The 24,840-nt window shown below is 42.9% G+C and overlaps 1 protein-coding gene across 2 annotated transcripts in view; it reads right to left on the reverse strand.

The window, feature by feature from the left end:
- The window catches only part of MREG (melanoregulin), a 52,111-nt gene that overhangs the window by 8,328 nt on the left and 18,943 nt on the right, over window positions 1-24,840 (reverse strand). The gene's annotated exons all lie outside the window — the stretch shown is intronic.

Raw genomic sequence — 24,840 nt, forward strand, 5'->3', positions numbered from 1 at the left:
TATGTCTGCAACTAATATGTCTGCCACAAGTAAATATTTGATACTAGAGGCCCGGTGCACGAAATTTGTGCATGGGGAGGGGGTGTTGTCCCTCAGCCCAGCCTGCACCCTCTCCAATCTGGGGCCCCTCGAGGGCAGTCGGACATCCCTCTCACAATCCAGGACTGCTGGCTCCCAACTATTTGCCTGCCTGCCTTCCTGATTGCCCCTAACCGCTTCTGCCTGCCAGCCTGATCACCCCCTAAACACTCCCCTACCAGCCTGATTGATGTCTAACTGCTCTCCTGCCAGCCTGTTTGCCCCCAACTTCCCTACTCTGCCGGCCTGGTCACCCCTAACTGCCCTCCCCTGCAGTCTTGATCGCCCCCAACTGCCCTCCCTTGCAGGCCTGGTACCTCCCAACTGCCCTCCCCTGCTGGCCATCTTGTGGTGGCCATCTTGTGTCCACATGGGGGCAGGATCTTTGACCACATGGGGGCAGCCATCTTGTGTGTTGGAGTGATGGTCAATCTGCATATTACACTTTTATTAGATAGGATAGAGGCCTGGTGCACGGGTGGGGGCCAGCTGGTTTGCCCTGAAGGGTGTCTCGGATCAGGGTGGGGGTTCCCTTGGGGCGTGGGGCGGCCTGGGCGAGGGGCCTGTGGTGGTTTGCAGTCCAGCCACGCCCCCTGGTGACCCAAGCAGAGGCCCTGGGATCTGGGACTTATTTATCTTCTACAATTGAAACTTTGTAGCCTGGTGTGGAGCCAAGCCTTCTGCTCGCTCCATGGTGGCAGCCATTTCTGTTGGGATTTATGTATCTTCTATAATTGAAACTTTGTAGCCTTAAGTGAAGGCCAAAGCAGCCCAGGGCTGCAGAAGCTTGGCTTCCTCCATCGCCGTGGGCAACCCTAGCCTCCTGCTCTCTCCAGCTCCATGGCTGCCGCCATTTCTGTTGGGATTTATTTATCTTCTATAATTGAAACTTTGTAGCACTGAGTGGAGGCCTGGGCCGGAAAGGGCAGGTGGAAAGCTTGGCTTTCTCCATTGTCAGGAAAACCCAAGCCTCCCTCCCTCCTGCTCTCTGTGGCTGCAGCCATCTTGGTTGGGTTTATTTGCATATTCCCTCCTGATTGGCTGGTGGGCGTGGCTGGTGGGTGTGGCTGGTGGGTATAGCAGAGTGATGGTTAATTTGCATATTACTCTTTTATTAGATAGGATTTGCTTCCACAACTTCTATACTCCTCTTATCCCATCAATCTGGATATCAAGTACACCTAGACTTTCCTTTGGACAACAGTTACATTCTCAGCCCTCAGTATACACTGATTGGCTTAAGCCAACAAACTCAACTTTGGCTATATATTAGAACCATCCAAGGAGCATTTAAAAATACCAATGTTTAGAATCCACCTCCCAGACCAATGAAATCAGGATCTTTTGAAGGGGTACCAGATTTGAAACCCAGTAACTTAAGCCAATCAGCCTATCCCATTGCCTCAAGTACAGACACGTAACCCAACTCAAGCCAAGGAGACGCAACAAAACCCATGGGGTTTCTCGGAGCAATTAGGAATCGTGTTCTCTCTCCATGGTGTGAGGGCACAAAATCTAGAACTACTCCCATCACTTTTACTACCCTGAGAAGAGCAAGCCTAAGGAAGAAGTCAGCACTCAGAGGAGGGCAAACATGAAAGAGTCTCAGAGGAATAGAGCCTAAGGACATCTAGGCCTCAGGATCAGATCTCTCCTGAAGCCAATCCTCCTTCTGGAACTCTGTTATGTAAGACAATTCCACTTAGTTTTAGAGAACTAGAGTGCTCCTGGTCCTTGCATCCAAAAGATTCACGTTACAAAGTCCACTCATTAAGTACATAAACAAAAATGAAACTATAAATACTGCACAAAATGTTAGTCTTATATTTTCCTAACTCTAGACCCTAGGGTTAGACGGCATATAAACCTATTTAGCTGGGGGGATGCATAGGGTTTACAGAGAATGCAGTGTTAATGGCTCTGCCTGGGTCCCAATCTTTCTTTCCCAAGAGTGCCCCAGGCAATGCCACAAACATAACAGCAGTCCTTTTCTGTATCCAGGAATTGCTTTATGATGCCTCCCCTGAATTCTGTCCATCTGAGCAGAGCTTCTGACTCTCACAAGACTGTTATTAACAGGGGAGAGGAGATAGCTGTATCTAATTGGCTAATTTCTTCTAAAGATCCGGGGGGTTGGAGGGAGTCTATCATTGGCTTAACCACTCAATTCCCTTACTTACAAAAATGTTTAATCCATCTGGCCACTTCATGTCTGAAGAGTGACCCAGGCAAAATCATTCCCTTCAACACGCAGGGGTGATGGGTGGTGAGGAGTGGCAGGGGCTGCAAAGGTCTGCGATGCTGAGGACCCAGGAAAAGAGATCAGTATTTCGGACTGGGCTGGTGCTTGTCAGCAACAGAGAGCTGTGAAACCGCCCATCGTTTTCTGAAACTATGCTTCAGGACTGAGAAAACTCTGGGCATTCTCTCGGTTCCTCCCCCTGGATGCCCCACTGCTCACTTCAAAAAGTAACCGACCACGTGATCTTTCTTTCCTTGGAACCGTCCCTAGAGAGCTTGCAGCCCTCTTCTAAGCTCCCTCTTCTACAAGATTACAGGTTGGGGGTGGGAGCGGCCAGGGAGAGGTCAATGAGGGGAAAAGGAGACATATGTAATACTTTAAATAATAAAGAATTTAAATTTTAAAAAAAAGATTACAGGTTACAGGTTACAAGGATGCCTAATTCAGAATCGAGCCACGTCCTGCAGGGAGCTCCCATGACAACCACAGTTTCCCTGGCGCACGATGGCCTTCCTCCTCTCACAGCTAATCAGCCGGCACCTCTGAGAAAACACCATAGAGCTTGGTCCTCATCTGCCAAATCCAAGAGAAAAGGGGTTTTCCAAGGAATAGCTCACTCCTCTGAAGAGGGCAGCTCATTTCACTGGCGTAAGCAGCCCTGACGCCCTTCCCTGAGCCCTGCTGCTTCCTCAAGCTCCACTCCATCCTCCTCCTCTCCCTTCACCGCCACATGCTTACAGCGGGAGCACCCACTTGCTGTTCTCACTTCCTCCTCATCACCTTACTCACCAGCCCCTGACAATCAGCCTTTCAGATCCACTGCACAAGGGAAGTGGTGAGGTGCTTTCCCCACCTTCCTCTGTCACTAGTGACGGAATGGGAGTGTCTCATAGTCCTTTCTGAGGGCCCTCGTCTCTCTAAAGCATTACATCCTGATGGCCATCCCCTTCTTAACATGCCTCTCCAGGTTTCTGTGGGAAAGGAACAAGGAATGAGAGCTTATTATGAACCCACTCAGTACAGCAAGCATGGACTCCTCCACCCTGTGAGGTGGTGTTAGAATCCCAATACAGGGGAGGGAAGGAGCAGTATCTTGCCTAGGGTCACTCAGCAGCAGGTGTGAGATTGGGACCTGCTGTCTCCCAAGTGCATTCTCCAGCTGATCTCCCTCCCTCCCCTCCCTTCCCTTTGCAGGTCCCTCTTCTTCCTTTGCCTCTTCTTTTCATGCCAACCTTTCCCAAGACTTTGTCTTGGGTCTTCTCATCTCCATCTCCCTGGATAATTTCCCCTTATGCCTCCACTTCTGTTGTCACTCCCAAGTCTCCCTGCTTTGCCTTGACCCCAAGCCTCAGCTACAGGGCTTGATTTCCCCCTTTCTGCTGGGTGTCTCCATGTGGGCGGGCTGCTAACAGGGCCACTCAATAGAGTCTGACTCCCCCACCAACCTCCATCAGGCCAATGTCTTCTCTCTTATGTTTCCAACTTAGTTATTTGCTCACTCCCCTTCAATCCCACCTTCTGAATCCATACCAGTCACCTAACCCTGTTGGTTCTCTCCCTGCCACAAACTTCTCTCTTCTCTAATCCCAATGCCTCAGCCTTAATAGATGCAATACTGATCCCTCTGCTTCCAGAAGCTAATGTATCTGATCTCATACCAACCAACTGTCTTCCTAAAGGTGAAAATGGGTCTTTTCCCTCCCCAACATTTTCAGTGGTTCCACACCACTTACTGAGTAGTGAATAACGTTTCAATCCCAAACAGGCTCTCCATAATCTGATTTTCCACTCTTGTTCCTACGATGTCCCTCCACTCACAGGGTGCCCCTGCCATATGGGACCACCAGTCTATGCCCAAGCATGCCTTGAATCTAAATCCTACTCACTCCTCAAGGCTCAACATAAATGCCAACACTTTGAGAAGCCTTCACCTTTCTTGCCAGTGGAAAGTAATTACTTTGTCTTTGAAATTCCTCAGCCCTTTTATGAAAATTGTTGTAGAGTTATTTTATTTACTGTATACCTATTACTATATAGGTATTTGTATCATCTCCTTCACTACCGATTGCAGGTTCTGTGGATACAAGAACCTGATTCATCCATGTCTTCCACAGTCTTCTGTAGACAGCATGTGCTCCAATGGATCTTCTGAACTCAAATAAATATGACAATTCACATAAAGGCCACATTCTGCCCATGACTGAGTGCCTATTTTAAATCTAGACAACAGCACAACGTTTTATTAGAAAAAGCCACTTGGGCTCTAATTCATGTGTATTTTGGACAAGGCATGTTTATATGATCAAGATATTTTAATGCCCATATTTTTGGGAAACAGAATAAATTCAAGAAAGGTGAAATAGATCAAAATAAAAAATTCACCTCTTCTACTCAGTGCCTGATCAAGCATTTGCTATTTGAAAAGTACTGTTCACATATGTCTCTTTAAATAAGAATAGATATTGAGGCTGCACTATGGCAGGCACTGCTCCAGGAACTCTGTATGTGACATCCCAGTCAGAAAATCAGATGAGATGGGTTTATGGATTTGTTTCTAGAGAGGTGCTAAGTGTGGCACTAAGAGGTTAAATAACTCAACTGAGATATCAAAGCTATTAAGTAGGGAACTTAGAATTTAAACTCAAAGCTGTCTGACTTCATAACCTCCTTCCAGTACACTAAGCTGCATTCAATTAGGCCCAAATATAACCCACTACATTGTCCTTCCCTGTCACCAATGTGGAAACTGGGACACAAAGAGAGAAATGTAACATAACGTGCAGGGATTTTCATTCTAAAAGTGGCTCCTGGCATGGCCACTCAGTCCAGGAGACAAAAGACCCCCTTTTCTGTTCCCTGCTGCCTCTCACTAACACAGTCCTCACGGCCAAGCAGTGAGGGGCAGGACAATGCAACCAGATCCCAGTGTAAGAGGCAGGCTGATGAGACTCGAGAGAAAGGGAGGCAAGTCCATTATGCAGAAGAAGCTTCCTTTAAACACAGCTGGTTCTGGACAGCATCAAAGCCACCTACCCAGGAGGGACATCTTCTTTCAGGACTATAAAAGCCTATTCTCTACACCCAACAGACGTGGTGTGTAAGTGGGAAAGATAGGATTGTGTTTCACTGTTCCTAGACAGGCGGTCCACTCATTAGCCCTCGGCTTCCACCTCAGCCCAAATGGCACAGGATCAAATGACAGCGCAGAGAAGCTCAGTGAATTAGAGGATACACAACAGACTAGATGAACCCTGGAGGAGGATGTGCTAGGGAGTGGAAGCCAAGAAGGGGTCAGTGCCCAGGGACCTGGCACTTAGATCCTTGGGGACTCCAGGACCTGAAGGGCCCTCCAACACCTCCCAACAAGAAATGCCTTAATTGCTTCTACCCAGACATCTCATTACTCTGAAGCACTCATTTTAAGTAAGGTCTTTCTGTTGGTAACTAGGGCCTATGGAAATGAGCCTTTTCAGTTGGGCAGGTCAAGCTCTAATATGGTTATCTCTCTCCTAGCTTCACCAAACCTACCAATTCAATGAGGTAAAAACAAGCCTCTGGGTTACAGATTCACACCTGCGTCTCCTCCCTACAGACCTTCCAGAGCTATCTACTTGCTTTTTCTCTGAATCCTAGGGGAAGCTGGGCCTAAGTGGAGTTGGCCCGCTGTACTGACCAGGAGGCCCTGCGTTTCCACCCCAGGTGTACTGATTCTTAATAGATAATAGCAGTTTGACTCTACATACCATGCAGAGCCTCAAACCCCAAATAGCACCCTGGATTCCCTTTGGGAGCACTTGGGAAAGGCACATCCATACCCTAGTGGCCAATGCAGCCCCACTGCCCTTTGCAATTCTCATGGGCTTTAACCTAGAACTAAAGCAAGAAAGTTGACCTAGAACAAGTCAAATGCAAATGCCAAGTAATGCTTTCCCAACTCCCCGGTTAATTTTTATTCCACAGCTCTGCTGGAGTTGCAGCCAGAGGCCCCTGACCTAATTCTTTATCTGGTTTTAACCAGATTAAGTCAGGGGATAGCTCGCAGCTCCTGCTGGGGAGGTGTGCCAGCAATAAGATTTCAAATCAGTTTTGTCTCATTTGTGGAGTTCCAACCCATGAACAGCTTTAGCATTAGAACAAGGGCCAGATTCAGGATGTGATTTGGCTAACGCTTCCAGTAGGAAGAATGTAACATTATTATTCCAAATCAATTAGTGGGAACCATCTCAGAGTTCTGCTGCTCCAGTCACCACAGGGAAGAAGGACAATTTGTTGTTGTCACTAATGGCAAAGGATAATAAGACTAAATTCCTGTGCATGGAGAGGAAAGGGGGCTCGAATTTCTGGCAAGGTAGAATTAGCCATTTCATTCAATTACTTGAAGTATGTACCGTAGAGGAAGCCTAGTTCTTCAAAATGCAGAGGCAAGTTTAGATTCAACCGTGGATTGTATGAATCAGCATGACATCTTAAAGATCTGGCTTTCCCTTAGCATCTAGCCCTGTGCTGGGCAATATGGCAGCCGCTGGCCACACATGGCTAGTGAGCCCTTGGAGTGTGGCTAGTCCAAATCGAAACGCACTATAAATGTAAAAATACACATTGGATTTTGAAGCCATAGTACCAAAAAAAAAAAAGTAAATTATCTCATTAACAGCATTTATATTGATTGCATGTTGAAATGATAATATGTTGGATATATTTGGTTATAATATATTATTAAATTTAATCTCACCTATTACTTTTCAATGTGGCTACTAGAAAATGTAAAATTACTTATGTGGCTTGCATTATATTTTTACTGGATAGTGCTAATCTAGAGAATACTATACCTAACAGTTTCCTTTCAAAGTGGCAAATCAGCAAAGGGACACCACTTTGTTCAAATTCCACCAGAAAACACTCTTGCTTGGGTCCTTAAGGATTGCATTTTTTCCCAGGTGATAGTATAACAGTGTTTATCTTAGGGTAGGGTTATGTATAGGTCATTTTTTTCTCCTATACTATCCAAATTTTCCACAATAGTGATGTATTTCTTCTGTAATCAAAACAGAAACTTTAAAGTCCTTATAAAGCATTATTTTACAGCTTCCTTTGTTAATACCACCTAGTGTCTAATTACCTCCAAATGGAAGAGTCTACTTATGGATACTATTGTCACTTGAACTTATTTAGAAAAGTCTTTACTATTTTCTGAATGGCAACCACAGACCTTAGCTCCCTTGATTTCCATGAATTCTGTTAAATTGAAAACCCTGTTGATGAATTTGCAAGTTCCTGTGTGTGTCCCAGCATTAGGTGAAAACACTGGTCTTTGGTGGGGCATTTACTGTCTACATTTCAGAACCGCTGCCAGCTTCAAAGAAGAAGAGCAAGGGGACAGAGCAAGGCCAAGGAGAGCACCAGGAAGGAGGCCCAGCAGAGGTGTTCTTTTTGGATTGAGGGGAACGAAGGAAGGGCATTCAATAGAGCCCATCAGAGACCCAAACAGGGAGAGAAAGGAAAGAGAAAAATTAAGTTACAATTTGCTTTTATAAAATAACAACCCCAAGATCTAAAAGTTTTCCCTTTTTTAACCCAAATACTATTGTAGTGATAACCATTTTTGTAATTACTCTTCTTGCATTCCTTATCATTAGGGACCCTACTTGCAATTGCTCTTCCTTTATTGGAAAGCTGTCAAATTGGTTGAGCAAAACCCAGTTCTTTCCATCTTTATCCCCCTAGAAGGAAGGCGTTAAAAGAGCTGGCCCTTGACCCATTCACTCTGTGTGTGTGTGTGTGTGTGTGTGTGTGTGTGTGTGTGTGTGTGTGTGTTGGGGGGCGGGTAGGGAGGATAAGCCCCCAGGCAAAAGGAAAGAAGGCAGGTGACCCCATCAAATTTCCTTATCAACTGGACTTCCTGGTAACTTGAAGAGTGCTATTTGCTAAGAAGAAGAAATCTTATCTACAGAATGCCCTTAGTAGAATATCTCTGGTCAAAGGATTACTTAGACTCACGCACCAACATCTTCAGGATATGGCTCCCGGGAGAATGTCACTATACTATACTAAAAAATAATGAGAAGGTATACGCAGCATAATATAAATTCTCTCTACTGTCTAAAATAAAACAATGAACCTCACATTGACACATCTAGCATTCAGAGTCAGAGGGGCCTGTCCTGTGGAGGAAGAGGGTCTTAGGGATAAAATATCAATGTCCCACACCTCTGTCTGCTTCGTGGGTGTCTCTCAATTGCCTGTGTCTTTGCAAGTATTAGTAAAGCTTGATACTGGGTAAGATCTACAACCCTTGTGAATCTGCTTTGACAATGGGTTTTGCATGCCCTACCTCTCTCCCCCATCACTTGACTCCAACTTTATAATTTTTAGTATTTTTACTTTATACCTCTAAATTTATCTTTTAAAGACACAGCTGCAAACTAAACCAGTTCCCTAATCACACCAAGCACATCTCCAGCATATTACATCCCTATAAACCCAACCCAAAGTCCCACTGAACCTTCCACAAGAGCAACAAGATGCTTGTCTAGGTCACCTGTCCACAACAGCAGGGTTCCCTTAACAGCTGGAAGTTATTATTGAAGTTCAAGCCTTATAAAACTCTGTTCCTTACAATTTCAGTATCTCACTCACTGTCCATTTTCAGGCCCCCACAATCTTCAACTGAGCTTCCAGATGCTGTCTCCCTTGTGCAACTATTTGGGGGTTACTCTAACAAAGCCTCAAGCATGACATAATGCCACAGCCTTAAGGAAAAATAGCCACTTAAGAGAAAGCAGCCCTGTCATTGCCTGGATGCTCACTGGTTAACACATTGCGTATAATTACTCTGGTCTTTACTGGCTATCACAGACACAAGGATGACCCTTTGCCAAACCAATTAGGACACTGCCTAGTGAATCCTGAATTCACCAGCCATTTCCAATTTTCAAGACCTTTGCCTACCGGTCATTTGCCTGGCTCCTTATCACCATAGCAAACTCTTAAGTCAAACACAGCCCCTAACACAATGTCTGTGCAGCTAAAACCCAGAATGCAAAAGGGAAACAGTGGTACATTTAATATGTTTGGGAATTACGGTGTATTTTTTTTTTTTTTTTTTTTTTTTTTTTTTTTTTTTTTTACTAACTCACATGATAGATTGTTATGTAGTCATTTTTGGAAAGAAAAATCAATGCTTTGCACCCACAAATGAAAAGGCTAGTTTCTAATGAGGATTTCTTCTCCCAAAAGGATAATCAGGCAGTGAGCACAGAAAGCCCTCCTCAAAGGAGCTGGCGATGTGTCCTTTTTGTATAAAAAATTAAATCTGCACAATCAATTGACCACAAAACCAAAGGCAAAGCTTAGATGATGGTGTCAGTCTGAGAGTAAATATTTTAGGGTTTACAAGATATAAAGTCTCTGTCACAACTACTCACCTTTGTTACTGCAGCACTAGGCAGCCAAAGACACTATGTAAACGAATGGGTGTGTCTGTGTCCCAGTAAAACTGGAATTGACCATAGTTTGTCTAAGACATGGAGAGAAATGTGGCATGGAGAAAGCCCCTCTACCTGTTTTACCCTAAGCAATATCCCTTCCCTTCATTCTGAGCATAGTGGACGCATCTCATTGAAAGGGCAGGAGTGGAGGTCTAGTTAAGTCTTTAAGATACAGGTGCCCAGGAACATAACACTAATGTTTCTGGGGTTAAAAGTCATGTCACTTTTCCATAATTCACAGGTCTTTAAATATGGAGACTCTTGAGATATACCCTCGATAGCTACCTCTGTCAGGTGAGAAAACAGACCCAGAGAGATTGAGTGGTCTGCCCAAGTTCACACAGCAAATTAGCAGTATATTCAGGAGACAGTCACAGAGTTGGGCCTGAACCCCAGAAATCCTGTCTGCTGTTCCACACTCCTCCTATGAAATGAACATCTGCTTTACTTTCTAACACCCACTGCCAGAGAACCAGGTAACAGAGTAAAGTAGATGAGCTTTCAAACTTGGAGACTCACTTTTCCAAATGAGAACCTACATGGACCCCAACATAACCTATCTGTGAAAGTGAGGGTGCCTCTCTCCCTCTGCCGGGTCCCTCTCAAAACTCGTGGGACATCAAGAAGAAATCATAAGGATCAAAGAACAAAGTAGTTCAAATGGGATTTTATTTATCATCTATTCTCCTCTAGGGACCTCTTTCTTCTAGGACTCTCCTCCTCTACTTTTTATTCCTGCCCAAATGCACTGGGCCCACTCTGCAGTGGCCCTCTCCCCAACCTCCCCTGCATACCCTGTAATCAAACTTGTCAGTCCTAGATCCTATTTCTTTGAAAAACAGATTTGTGCTGACCTATTCATGACGAGTAATTTTTTGCCAAGGCACAACCAATCAGTCTCTGATACAAATTAATGTATTATTGCTCCTAGATATCAAATTTAAGTTTTAAAGGGTCCTTTTAGTAGCTCAATAGAATATTTTTGAGGTTATATTAGGTGGCTTTTCCAAAGATGCCTGCAGGCTGCCTGAGATGAGGAAATTTAAGTTTTTACCCCTTCTTCCACCCGAGTAGTTTTATCAGTGTCCTGGTAGGTTTCATTAGGGGAGATGGGGGAAGAGATCCAATTACAACAGAAAAAAATTTAACGACCACAGACATGCGCCAAAGCATGTCACAAGGCCTTGACCACAGAAGCTATTTTAAGGGTGTGTCAAGAACTGTGAAGCGTCTGAGATTTGACTCTTTTACAAGCTACCAATTTCTCTTGCCACAGTTGTACGGATGCTGGCAAAAAACACGAGACTCCTGGGTCAGAGACAAGGGACCCAGCAATAGCAGATCAGCATGTTTTATGCGAGTTCTCTAAGTCTTGATTCCAACACAGTAATAGAAAGATACCTGCACATGCAGTAGGCTGCTTTACAGGAGAGGATCCCTGAACTTGGGAAACCTGAACCTATTACAGTGGGCAATAGGCCTGCCTGTGCTTTGCTCTGGAGAGAGATCTACACCTCCTGAGGCAGTTCACTGTGCAAACATCTTTGAAAAAACACCCCAGAATGAAGGGCTGACAATGTGCTCTTCTCACAACATGCCCAAAGACCAAGAGACCTACGGAGAATTATCTCTCAATGGGAAGAGAAGGCCAGGCCTGCTCAGAACTCCCATGGAATATGAGCTGGGAGTAAAAGGGGCCAGAAGGAAAGAACAAATCTTGCAAAGGGACAAATATGTATTTTCTACTTGTTTAGTTTGAAAGTGCACCCCACCCTTCTCAGAACAAAATTCAGAATCCTCACCATGGCCTACTGGCCTTCATGATCTGGTCCTTGCTAATGTTCGCAGTGCAGTGGCCCACAGAACAGCTCACTCCCTCCGCTGTAGCCACACTGGCCTTCTCATTGTTCCTAATATATACCATGTGCATTCCTGCCTCAGAGTCTTCGCAGCTGCTGTTCCCTCTGCCTGGAATGTCCATCCCAAGGCTCACTCCCTCACCTCATTCAGATCTCCATTCTCCAGCTCAGAGACACCTTCTGTTCCCTCGTATTGTCTTATTTTCCTTCAAAGTGCTTATCACAACCCACCACATATTAATTTGTTGTGGGTCTCCCCTCAGTAGAACATAAGCTCCCTGAGGGCAGACCCTTTGTTTACTGCTATGCCTACAGGTCTAATCTGATCACCAAACAAAACAACCATTTTTAATCCTATCAACTGCATGGCTACCATTATTAATTGAATTTATGTCCCCCAAATTCATATACTGAAGTCCTAACCCCTGGGGACAGCAGATTGTGACAATTTTTAAAGAGAAAGGGTCTTTACTGGGGTAATCAAGCTAAAATGAAGTTATCAGGGTGGGCCCTAATCCAGTATGATTGGTATCCTCCTAAGAAGGAGACATTTGCCATGATAAGCAAGGTGTCAGCTGCCATGACTAGTTAAAAACAATATGTAGAGCCAATGGCTATCCAAGCCCGGAGGCAGTCCCGTAGGAAAGGCGCACTGAAACATTTCAGTATGTGCTCTCTCTGGCTGCTATATACCCAGAGGTGCTTTCTAGTCCCCAAACATCACTTTAAAACAAACAACAGATAATAAATGCTATATCATGGATTAAAATGTGAAGGTGAAGACTGAGGCATGCTCTGCTTCTGAACACTCAACAGTCCCAAGCCAAGGTACATTGAGCCTCAGCCAGTTCCTCTTCGTCACCAGGTCTAACTCTGTGTGAGCCACAACAGGCACACACAGACACACACAGACAGGTGGAAATATCCTGAGCCAGCAAAGGGAAGCAAAGGGTGGAGGAAATCGGCAGAGGGCTGCTTGCTCCCCTCCTTGGTCATTTTACACAGCCCTGCTCTCGGCTTTCTGTGGCTGGAAGAAGAGTCCAAGGGGACTGAAAGCAGGAGAAACAAGAGGAAGACCTTTCCAAAGTAGGGCAGAGGAACAGGTAGGGCGAATGGTATGAAGGGCAGTCAGTGTTTCCATATCAGCTGAGGCTCCACCAGCTAGAAGGGAGATCATTGCTCAGATGCCCCTACCTGGCCGGACCTAACCCCAGTCTGATGGGAAAGACATTGGGCACCCCCAGTTAGTTTATATATATTCTTGAGCCACTCAAAGATGTGCTCAATGCTGACTGCCAGCTCAGTCCAGATTCACCCTTTAAACAATTCAGCCCCTGGGCCCCACAAAATCCTTGGGGATAGGAAAGGGTTTAGCTCATCCAGTGCCTTCAACTCCACCCTCCCTGTCCCACTCCCAGGAATATTGGACCTCGAGCTTCTAGCAGTGTTTCCAAGGTGATGAGGCTGCTCCAGCCCCAATTCAGGAAAGACCAAAACCGTAATGACAATATATTGGGACGTATCTGGAGGCCCAGCAAAGAAGAGCACTGAGCTGAGCTGACCTCTCTGCTCAGAAAACCTCTCCTCTTCCTCATATTTCATCAATTACAATGAATTTGGGTTCACAAGGTCCTCTTTCAAACCATCCAATGAATTCTTCTGGTTTTGTCCAAATACCTGCTTCTGTTTAATTTCCAGTTGAGCTGAGCCTACACAGTATAAGTAGACATTAACTGGATAAAAAGGTGGAGGGGAAAGGTTAGGGATGGGATATTCAGGGGGGAGAGGCAGGCTTGGTGAGGAGCCAACCGAAGGGGATGCGGCCAGAGGGTCACATGAGAAGAACCATGGAGAGGCTTGTACAGCTAAGGGGTGGTGAGGGGGGCCAAAAGGCAGGGAGAAGAGTTCTGTGTGTGAAGGCTGCCCTTCTTGCTGTTCCCAATACATCCTTGGGTGGCTCAGTCCTACCCCAAACAGTCTACTTCATCCACACATCACCTCCTCCCTCCAGACTTCTGCCTGGAGAGGCAAAGGGAAAATGACTTAAGTCATTTTTTCTCATTCCCATTAGAAAAAATACAGAAACCTCTCTGACTTTCAACGGATAACAGTATATATGATAGAAGATAACAGAGAGCATTTTTTAACTCTATTTTTGCATATTGCCAAGATTAGGCTGAAAGAGTAGACACCCTGACCAGTCTTAGGTCTGAGGTCTCTCTCTTCTTGCAAGCTGTTGCCATTTCTACTCCAAGCTCCTCGGAGTCCCCCAAATGTTAAGTGATTTGCTGGAAAAGAAATGGTGCAAATGGATAAGAGATCCCATCCCTGAAGCATGGCCTGTGTGTAACAAGAAACTCAACTACAGTGGATTCTTATGGTCACCACATGTACTTGGTTTCAAAACTTTCTGGTAAACTCACCAAAGATGGCAAAAAAAGAATAAGTGAAAATAAAAAGAAAGCTTGAGCAGACTGAAGTGTAGTCAGCCATATGACTGAAGAAAAATTATTTTGATTGTCTACGAAAGGCTGCCTCTGCCATACTCCACCCTTGTGACTTGCCCAATAGCTAGCCGAGTTCATGGGCACCAGCACCTGGATTTTCTGGTTCTTGGTTGAAAGACACTATGCTACAGCCAACACTGGCAACCTGTGGCCCGAAGGCACATTTCCCATGTGTTCATGGCCTTCTACTGCAAAACATTTTATTTACAGACGAAGGAATGAGGTTAATTTGGACTCAGGTCCACTGAAATTCACTCCAGGTCAAGTGCTTTAATAACTATGACAATAGCAATGTGGTAAAAAGAGCCAGGTGTGACTTGACCTCATATAACTTGTAGTTAAAACATGACAAGTATTTCTGAACGGCTGACCCAGTCTGTACTCATGAGCCACATGGCCTGCCTCTTGGATTGCAAAACCATCAAAGGGCACAGCTCACTCCTGCACTGTAAATGGAATGATCATGTGTAACAATTATGGGACTACAGGTAGTTGGGGATGGGGCACCCGAACAGAGGGACAGTTTCATATCAAGAAACTACAGTGTCCTTCCAGAATATCTTGGGGGTTTAAGTCTGAGAAGTAGCAGATCTGGGCCCTCATCAGAACTGAGTGGGTGCTACCATTTTCCCCATATGCTCAGTCCAAACCAGAAAGCAAGCCAAGCTGTTCTTAAAGACAACACCTCATCAGCCCTCTGGAGATGCCCCAGCTGAACACTTTGCATCAGGAAGTCCCATAGTGTCAGTTTCCAGGGCTCTCAAGGCCTGGGTGCAATTAAGAGCCATTTTCGGTTATACTGAGAGGAGCAAGCCCAACCAGAGGAAGGGGCGGGGCGGGTGGCTGAGAGCATGGGGGTGGTGAAGAAGCCCACAAATGCTGCTTTTTCATTATCATATGAATTCTGTGCGAGAGGAAGCCAGCTCTGGAGAAAGGGCCTGATTTATCAGAAGACCACTGACCGAGCTCCAGAGAAAGAGCCTGATTCATCAGGAGACTCTCACAGCCTTGAAAAGATAAATACCCACTCACTGTTTTTCAAGCTTTCTGCCTCAGTCCCTTCTGGCAGGATTCCTCAAAGTTTGTTCCAGCTCCTCCTAAACTAACTTTCATATTCTCTCTCTCTCTCTCTCTCTCTCTCTCTCTCTCTCTCTCTCTCTCTCTCTCTCTCTCTCTCTCCCTCTCTCCTCCCCCCACCCCACTCTCCCCTTCCCCTTTCTCCAGCACACCCACAGCAAAACAAAGCCAAACAGTTTAGAAAGATGCTGGGAAACAGCTACCAGAGTCTGCTGCAAAATAAAAGCAAGAGAATTTTAGTTTGTATGAAGTGTATGTATGATGAAGTAATGATACATGCATAGGATCTAAAATTCATTTTAAACATTAGACCAGGGAATTAAAAGCTTCCTCCCTGCTATCCTAACTCCCCAGCAGTCACCCTGGCTCATGAGTTCATAGGTAGCCTTCCAGAAATTTTATTATGCTTTTAGATAGATGGGCTATCTTTTACACAAATGGGATAGTATTATACATACCCACTTAGGAAGAGATCATAACTGTCTTTCCATGTCAGTACCTATAAATCCTACCTCATTATTTTTTCAGCTGTATAGCATTCACTAGTATAGCTTTTTACAATATTTTTAACCAGTGCTTTCATCGAATATTTTTCTTTCTAGATTTTTAATTTTCCAAGCGATACTACAAATAGCACATATCTTTGTTTAACCAGGTGAGACCATCCACAGGAAGAAATGCCAACAGCAAAACTGTTGGGTGAGTTGATTTTCTTCAGATTCCATATTTAGACTACACCTTCCAAAGAATTTCAAGCTGGTGAAAGGATCCAAAATGACTGATGGGGAAGCAAAAGAGCTATTTTGATCACAAGGGATACCATTCTGGGGCAACCACTTCCCGTGGGTTCACTTGTGTTGCAGCCAAGAGCAAAACGTAGCCCTTGACTGAATGCTGGCACAGTCCATTCAGACAGAGATTCCTCAAAACTCAATAGCCTCATCAGCTTCGGTGCCCTCAGTCCAGCTATATATATATTAAATAACAGATCAGGAAAATGAATGTGTCTTCAGTTGGAAAAGTGTGGCTCTCTATGGGCACAGAGATGACATCGTTATTTGATTGGTGAAATAGTGTCAAGAGGTCTTGTAGGAGAAAATGGGTAGTAGAACTTCCTGAGTCTTGGCAGTGAGTTAAGCTCTACTTGCAAAAATCTGTGTGTTTCACTCAGACTGTGATGTTTAGATTCCTACCTTCCCTTCCTAATCGGCTGGCTCTAGTTGAGTATCTGCCTTGCCTCTCAGAAAGTTGAGTCTTTATTTGAAATACCTCCCTTGATCTCAGCCCCAGATTCATCAAATATTACATTACTCTGAATTTCCCTTGATTCCACATGCTGCCTGCCTCCCAAATGCCTCCTTATGTCCAGTGCCTGGGGGTGATGTTCAGAAATCTCTGTCTACCACCATCAAGGGTCAGGGTGTCCCAGCCAAAGACAGGGATAGCTTTATACTGGAGATGAAAGCACCAGGTATCACATCTGGAAGACAATGGTGGTTAGCACAGTATATGAAAAGTACTTCAAGAAGCACCTGGTATGCAGTAAGTGCTCCATAAGTGTCAGTTGTCATTGTTCTTGTCTGATTCCTTTTCACCAAGCCACTGTCCACTATAATCACTGGCTTCCCTTATAGAATTTACTAAGAGACTGCACTGACCTGTCAGGTTCATGGCCCACCAGATGGTTCCAGGCATTTGAGTTTATATGACAGTCTCTTGTGAATTTGGTGAGTGTTAGTAAAATCCTCTGTGGTGTTTAATTTTGTGTGTCAACTTGGTTGAGCCACAGTGCCCAGATTATTATAAAATTTGAACCTTACCCAATCACTTGAAGGCTTTAATGGAACAAAGACTGATCTCCTCTGAGCAGGAAGTAATTCTGCCAGCTGCCTGCCTTTGGACTTGAACTGCAACTCATCCCTGACTCTCCAGCCTGCTGGCTTCCTCCATCAGATTTCAGATTCACCAAGCCTCCACCATTGTGTGAGCCAATTCCTGAAAAGAAACATCTCTCCATAGATGATTGAAAGGCTGATAGATAGATGATGATAGATAGATGATGATAGATAGATAGATAGATAGATAGATAGATAGATGATAGATAGATAGATCCTATTGGTTTTCTTTCTCTGAGAACCCTAATATAGTCCCCTAAGTTCAAACAGCTTTAGGTTCCCTGAGAAAATCAAGTTCAGAGACCTACATAGCTGGTCATGAGATCTTGTGCAGAAGTGATATCACCCGTGGTATTTGCAAGCCTGTGAGCTTTGCATGAACAACCAACCAGCCTCCCTCAGGGACATATCCATCACACTGACCTAAAAGTAAGTTGTGAAACTAGAAGTGGGTCCTTACTATGATGAAAGTGGAAATTCTAACTTAATGACAATATCAACCACTGAGTTCTTATACTGAAATGAGAAGTGGGATGTTTAAAAAGAACAGAAAAGAATTTCCTATATCCTTTACATGAAATTAACATCAAGACTAAAAAAATATTAGTCTTTTGGGTATATAAAGAACTGACAACACACTAATTCCAAATCAAATCTGCTTGATTAACATATGACATCAATTACTAATAAAACAAACCTATTAATACATATGTCAGGCATCTTTGAGCTTTTATTATAAAAAAATCATCAACTACATAAGAAAATATGTGACAAATGTATTTGAATAGCCTAGATACCTTTGTAAAAACAATTACACATTGAAGTTTCCTTACAGAGAAATCTCTAAGTTGGACAGTGTCTTACATCTTTTCTATAAAGTTCTATGACTATACACTTATTTTACTACCTGGTTGCTCCTATTCACATTTAAAATAAAGAACAAAGAAAATAATTCAGCTATATCTGTCCCCAATCCTCAGAACCTTGTAGCTTTCTATCTCCACTCCATCGTCAAAGGCATTGAACCCGAGTCAGGCACTCATTTCTGCTTGAACACTATAAAGAAAAGTCGCTTCACCTCTTTGTGTGTGTCTTTCTCTTTAACACATAGTCCATCTATATCAAAAGACTACGTGAGAAGCCGGGTAATGCATGTGGGAGGCACCATGACGGCACGATAGACAGGCATCTCTGGTGGTCTCATTTGTTCTAGGAAAAAACCAAAGCCAATGCTGAAATAGTTGACTGGAGGCTTAACTTGATATTAATCCCTGATGTTTCAAATTTATAAGTAGTCAACTATAATTTTTAAAAAGTTTGAAGCATCTTTATGGTTTCAGTTTCTTCTCAGGCCCAATTGGTTTATTCAAGTTGTAAAAAAAAAAAAACTAATGGAAAGATACAATTCCTGTCACATGCTTGCCAATAAATACGTGTCCTTCCTTCTGGAAATTTCCACCATCACGAGCACAAAAACTCCGGAAGCTCAGAGGTGCAGCTGTCTGTTGCTGTGACAGTGACGTTCTGGATATGAAGGAAATTGGCCAGCTTCCTGCCTTTTCCTACAGACAATGCATTTTCCTGGACGTACCCAACTTGTCCGTCTCCTCTTTCCCTGATATACCCATCAGTACTCTCAAGGTGCATAGTGTATTGGCTTTCATGTATCTTTCTGGGGCTCAGGGGAAGGAGGAAGGGTCTAAAGAACCATAAAAGAAAGAGGCCTGGCCACTACACTCTAGTATATGGACACCCAGAAGAACAGAAGAGAACTTGGTTCCCCCGGGTTTTCTGTTCTCTCCATTTCCCTTCCACAACCACGTCTCTCAGAGGAAGGCTCTGTACCAGACATCAGCCTATTCTAGGTTTACCTACATCCCTAATGTGGATGTTCAGTGGTGGTGAATGGCCCATAGTTTCAACTGTATCTACTCTATGATGATGTGAAAACTGGTCAATTTGGAGCCATCAGCTGTTTTATTGACTTACCAATTTGGAGGTCAAGAAAGGTGATCTTAATAACAAGTGTTGGTGAAGATGTGGGAAAATTATAACCTGTGCATTATTGATGAAAATATAAAATGATGCAACCATTGTGGAAAACAGTATGGTGGTTCCTCAAAAAATTAAACACAGTATTACCATATAATCAAGCAATTCCACTTCTGGGTATACACCCAAAAAAGTTGACAGCAGGGACTCAAATATTTGTACACCCATGTTCATAGCAACATTACTCACATTAGCCAAAAGTGGGAAGAAACCCAAGTCCATCGGTCGATGAATGAATAAATTATATGTTGTTTATATATAAACAATGGAATATTATTCAGCTTTAAAAAGAAAGGAAATTCTGACACATGCTAGAACATAGATGAACCTTGAGGACATTAGGCGAAGTGAAGTGAGCCAGTCACACAAAAGATAAAACTGTATGTACCTAAAGTAGTCAAATTCATAAAAAGAGTAGAAATGGTGGTTACCAGGGGCTAGGGGCAAGAGGTATTGGGAAGTTATTATTTAATGGGTAAGGAGTTTTAGTTTGGGAAAATGAAAAAGTCCCAGAGATGAATGGTGGTCACAGCCCTGCCAACAATGTGAATGTACTTAATGCCATTGAACTGACATTTACCAATGGCTAAAATGGGGTAAATTTTACAACGAGAGAGAGAGAGAGAGAGAGAGAGAGAAAGATGATTGGATAGTCCAATTTGTCTAGGGCACTTCCAATTTATATCTTTGGCCTAGCACACTTGATATTTATTAGCATCCCTTTTCTTAGTTAAGACCTGTGACTATGTCCCAAACTGAACAATAAATAGTATGATCACCCTAAGATTAGATTAAATAACTATTCAATGCCATTTAGCTAGAAGATGGCAGAGGTATGATTCTCATCCCCAAATCTGTCTAATCCCAAAACCCATGTTTTCACCCCCTCATATAATTGAATATCTAATGACTTCCCCCTTTCTATATCAAGTTTTCCAATATTTAGTGTCTCAACTCTGCTTACATAGTGCTCTGACAGATTACCTACCTACTAAGAAACATTGATTATTTGAAGAATCCTGCCAGAAGGGACTGATTTTTTTAATATCAATATTCAGAAATATAACATACTTAAGGGTTGGGTTGGGCAAAGGGTAGAAACAAACATCACAGACAAACAGAATGTCTTCCCATGTGGTACAATGGACTTTTGCACTCCAAGTAGTACCTGAGGTGTTTAAACTTCCTAAAGCAATAGCATCTGAAGCACATTGCATGCGTGCCCAACACAGGTTGACATTAAATAAGCACCAAAGCCACTCTGTGATTTGGTTTGCACAGGGTGAGCAATGGTCAAGACACAGACCAAAGTGTCCATTCAAGGCAGAAAGTCAACATCTATTTAGTAACTTTCTTTTTTACCAAAGGATTCCACTGAGGCTTTTTCTAAGCTTATTAGAGAGACTGGGGCAGTGTTTCTAGCCATAGAGGCTCCAAGTCACACAGACTAAGTTAGGATCCCGATTCTCCCATTCATTTCATCCAACACCATGTAGACAACTGGAAGCCTCACTCTTATGTGTCCAAATGCCTCATTCATAGGCTTTCTGTGAGGATTCAGTATCTGTCTGGACAGCATGCAGGACACTGCCTAGCACACAGCATGATACTCAATGAATATTGTTACCTACAAAACAGGTTAAGGTCCCTTGATTCTCAGATCCTATTAACTGTTTTTATTCTCCTCCCTAACCAAAACTGTCACTCGCAAAGTAAAATAAAGAATGGTCGCATTCAACAATCCAGGTCATCTGGACCCCAGAGGCAAAGGTTTTGGAAAGGACCCAGAATTATCTAGAGAGAATCGCTTCACTTTTCCACTGTTATTTTGCTCCTTCGTGCTTGGTGTAAAACCTGAACTCCTGCCTCCTGCAGTGGCCAATACCTAAGAAAAGGGATGCTAATAAATATCAAGTGTGCTAGGCCAAAGATATAAATTGGAAGTGCCCTAGACAAATTGGGCTATCCAATCATCTTTCTCTCTACACACTTGTAGAGAAATCCGATGGCCCTAGCAAAGCAGGTCTTGTCCAGCATGTGGAGAGGAAAGACAGCAATGCAGAGTCTAACTGGAATATCACATCTCCACGTGCTTCAGTTATGTGGCTGGTACAGCAATTCTACCCTCTCCCACTTCCTCACGTCTTCCCACCAAACATCCCAGTTAACTCTGTTTTGTCCCTTCTTTCAATACTAGGGATATGATAGGCTAAATGTATAATCCAGACACTGCAAACAACCCCAGGAAGGTCTGCTGCTACTTTAAACACTTTGTAGGAACTGTTTACAATGCCTGGCAACACTGAGGCCAGCAGGGAGGACTGACACACAGGAGAAGTAAACTGTACATTGTAAACCAGGAATGTTCTATGCTTTTGCCTCTATCGTCTTAAAAAATAACAACATGTGGCTGTTCCCCAGGGTTCAGCAGAGTGTGGTTCTCACAGGTCACTCCAGCCCCACAGCATCTGGTGCTCCCACAGACCCTGCATTGCTCAGTGACAGGGAGACAGGCCCTTGTCATGGAACTACATACACTTCTGAGCATGTAATGATGTAATTATCTTAAAAATAGACATGGAATTTCTGTCACCAATAATGCCAAACAGACATCACCTATTTTGAACCAAACAGTGTTTTGGTTCAGTATTTATGAGAACAATTTGATTCTTAGCATTTATTTTGGTAATCAGAAATGTAAAAGTCCTTTTCAGCAAAGTAAAAATGTTGAAGCCACACACAAAGTCCTAAAGGAACCATTATGAAACCATTGGAGGAGACCAATGAACATAGGTCAGAGACCAAACACTAAACAAAGTGAAGAATGGATGGAAAGGAGAAAGATGAAACATCTCAGAGCTAATAACACAGAAGTTATTAGCAGGAGTCTTAACCGGCGGCAATCAGCATGGAAAACCATAACTTAAGGAAGGGGACACTTCCTGAAACAAGGTCAGGATCCTCAAACCAAACTCAGCTCTCGCTCCCCAGGGCTGAGAATGCCTTTCCTATCACTGGCATCAGCAAATCACAGAAACGGGCTTTGGACACACTTTGCTCATGCACTGCAAAATGGACACTGAATCTCAAACAATATCTGTTCCTCAATTACAATTTCATTCATGGTGCTCATTGTATATTATGTCTCTGGATTCAAAAGCCTAGATTCAAATCCTGACTCCACATTTTCAGCTGAGTGGCCTTGGACAAGTCCCTTCAAAGAGAAATAATGGTGCCGACCTCACTGAGCTGTGAAAAGGACATAGTTAATATATGTAAAGTGGTTGAACAGTGCCTGGCCCTGTTTTCATTATTATGAGTATCTTGGAGGACAAGAGCTTTCCATTTGGTTACATTATTTACACATATAAATAAGGTGCATTGACATTTCACTAACCATCATTAAGCTCCCTAGAACAGAGTGTGTTAAGTGAAATACAACTGGCTTAATGAGAATGAACATAGAAGAATGATTTAGTGCCATGACTTTGAGGTTGTTTACTATTGCTCAGTCAAATTAAAGTATTTTACATCACTCAAAGACAAGAGCAATAATTTTTCCACTACTTGGAGGCCTGCAAATGCATTATTTCTTGTGCTGAAAATCAGTTTTCCATTAGCTTTCAAAGGCTTGTGTAAATGAAAAGTGGATTCTATTAGATTAAAATAATGTTCCTCTTTACATTTTCTGACACTGCGAGTTACTTTTAAGTTCATGCCTTTGCTTCATTATTCACTCTCCCATGTGTCTTACGATTTTTTTTTTTTTTCAATTTAGGAAAACACTGCAAATTCAGCCTTATCTGTTTGTCGCCCTTCCTCCTCCAGCTTCAGATTCAATAGGGGAATATAAGTAGCACACACACTGTTTTGAAATTATTTTTCATTTTTCAGAGAAATCCAAATATGGATGTTCCTGGCTTCTTTCGTGCTATTGCTACTTAAGGAAAAGCATAATGTTCAGTTTTCCTTAATACCTTGCTTGAGCTTCCAAACTGTATTGTGCAAAATATCTAGGGTTCCTTGTTCCTAGGTAGAATTTGTTTTTCTTTCAAAACTAAAACCCTCTGTTTTATTAACATTTGTACCAATTTCCTCCTGGGTGGAAAAGGAGATCAGCAATAATAATAGATATGGAACTTGTTCAGATTTAAACACCTCATGTAACTTGTAGTTAAAACATGACAAGTATTTCTGGAGGGTGGACCCAATCTGTACTCATGAGCCACATGGGCTGCCTAAAGAGCAGCTTCCCACTTCCACCTTCTAAATTAATGGTGAGTTCAGTTTTCAATCACACTGGACATAATATAAGCAGTGGTAATCCTTGTTATAAATGTTCCCTATTGATCAGTATTTTGTTTAGCTGACTTTTTTTTTAATGTGAGCCTATCATTGTAAAATCTGGACACTTTACTAGTATATGCAAATCTGTATTTTCAGCTTCTCCTAAAATCAGAAGTCCTGGCACTTCCGGGTCTACATTCTTGGCATGACACACAGCTATCTGGAGTTCAGTAGCTGCTCCCCTTAAACACAGTGTGAACTCCCAATGCTATTCAGTTCTGCCCCCCTGAAGTGCTTGTCATAGGTTCCTCCAAGAAGGAAGCATTGTGACTTTTCCATTTTAAATGCACATATTCTTTGGTCCAGGAAAAATTATGGAAGGTCATGCAAGTACACATGCATATCCACTGTGGCATTGCTTCTAAAAGCAAAAAACATGAATCAACCTAACCATCCATAGGGACTGGTTGATTCGATGATGATAAATCCATCCAAGAGAATCCTAGAAGGCCCTCAAAAGCAATAAGGTAAATCTAAGCATCCTGAGATGAAAAAATGTCCAAAATATATTAGGTGGAAAAAAAGCATGGTTCATAAGAGTCCATGATGTCCAATCCCATCTGTGGGCAAAATGAATAGAACTATTAATATATGCTTTTATATGCATTAAAATTTGAAGATGAAAATATAAGAACATTTTAAAACCATGTGTATATCTATATATATAAAAGGCTACATATAAAGCTCTCGCTGGCGCCAATCGCACGTGTGTGTTTCAATCTGTCATTGTCGATTGTGAATTCGGTTGACACTTGTATTATAGAGAAAGGGCAAATAGCGATATTAAAATATTTCTTCTAATTAATTTCCTTTCACTGTGCACAAATCCATGCACTGGGACACTAGTGTTATATAATATTATAATACATATACATATATTTACAAGTAAAATATATATACATACATATATATATATATATATATACACACACACACCTTGTGTGTGTGTGTGTGTGTGTATGTATACATATATATTGCATTTAAAAAAGGAAGCATCATGAAGAGAGATATTTCAAATTATTTTATGTATAATTATCATCACATCTTCATATTATTTATTTGATTGCCTGTCTTGGTTACAGAGTTCCTCTAGAGGTAGGTTTGACTTTATTTCTTAGTCAAGGAGAAGAAAAAAGCTTCTGGATGGCTCCTCACACACGTCCAAGAATAACACAGAAATGCCACTTAGGGCCACTTTGGAGCTGTGTCTATTCAGAGTACTTTGTAGCTCACGTTGCCTCCTCTACCACCTTTTCAAAAGTGAAGACAAATGGGGCAGAGAAAAGGAGCTTCCCA

Source organism: Plecotus auritus (assembly GCF_963455305.1).
Source record: "Plecotus auritus genome assembly, chromosome: 5".
In the NCBI taxonomy this organism is placed as follows: Eukaryota; Metazoa; Chordata; class Mammalia; order Chiroptera; family Vespertilionidae; genus Plecotus; species Plecotus auritus.